General features: G+C 54.2%; 1 pseudogene; it reads right to left on the bottom strand.

Annotated features, from left to right (window-relative positions):
• Window positions 1-734, bottom strand: part of LOC137225437 (endothelial differentiation-related factor 1 pseudogene) — a 777-nt pseudogene extending 43 nt beyond the window's left edge.
• Between the last annotated feature and the right edge of the window lie 421 nt (window positions 735-1,155).

Genomic DNA, 1,155 nt, shown 5'->3' on the forward strand with positions numbered 1-1,155 from the left:
GGTGGTCCCCCTCCGAGGTCCCTGGAGCCAGACCCATGACGGGGCAGACCCCGGGGGAGAGGAAGGCAGCGTTCTGCACCCCACGTGAAGGACGGGGACAGGGAGGAAAATAATCAGGAGAAGCAAACACCTTGCAAGGTTTTGTTTGTGAGTTTGACAGCAGGTACTGGTAAAGGGGCTACCGGGCAGGGCTACCGTCCTGTGTTCCGCGTGGCCGCGTGAAGAGACCCACGCTGGCACTGGTGGTCAAGGGGAACCAGGCAGACAAGATCAGCCGGAATGCACTGATTTCGAGGCTTTGTGTTCATTTCGCCCTCGGCCCCTTCGCGATTGGCTTCCCAATGGCTTTCCCCCAGAGCTTAAGGCCGATGGCTCTCGATCTTGCCCACAACCTGGTTCTTAGGAATGGCCCTGCCACCCTCATAGTCCGCGATGACCTGTGGCTTTTCGTTGATTTTTGTCGCCTGGCCCTTCTGCATCAGCCCTTTGCTCTGCCGGCCCTGCGGGATCACCTTGCCCACCTCCAGGGTCACCCGGTCGTGGTGCAGCTCCTCAGTCTCCCGGTCCAGCTTGGCTGTGTTCTTGGTGATCGAATGCTGTTTGTTCTGGCCGGCGGCCCATTTCTTGGAAGTCTCCACATCCTCTCCTCGTCTCTGAGCTGCTAAGATGGCCTGCTTGGACTTGGCCTGGGCAGCCGTGGGGCCCTTTTTGCGCAGCACCGTCGCGTGTCCTAGTCACTCTCAGCCATGGCGGGGCAGGCGGGGCAGACTGGGCAGGTGGTCCGTCAGGCGGCTCTTGGGCAGCTGCTGGAGACCCGGCGACACTACGTCCCCTCGTCGCTCGGCCGCTTCCTAGAATGAAGCTTTTTTAAAATTTCAGAATGCCTTAGGTCGCACAAAGTTGTTTTTGTCGTTTTTCTTTATGTGCATAGGTGCCGGTATTGTGTAATGGCATTTTAATTTTTGCGCACAGGATTGTCAAGGGTTTGATCAAATGTATTAAATTTCACATTATTGGACTCCTTTGGTCAGAAAAACAATAGTCTCCATGACAATATCCAAGCTGACCCAAGCTGATCCTTTAAAGATATAGCATATTATTGCATTTTTGTCCCAACAGCCATCAAATAATGGTAAGGCTTTTTTTTTTTTTCAT

The sequence above is a fragment of the Pseudorca crassidens genome, chromosome 5, assembly GCF_039906515.1.
Source record: "Pseudorca crassidens isolate mPseCra1 chromosome 5, mPseCra1.hap1, whole genome shotgun sequence".
NCBI classification, from domain to species: domain Eukaryota; kingdom Metazoa; phylum Chordata; class Mammalia; order Artiodactyla; family Delphinidae; genus Pseudorca; species Pseudorca crassidens.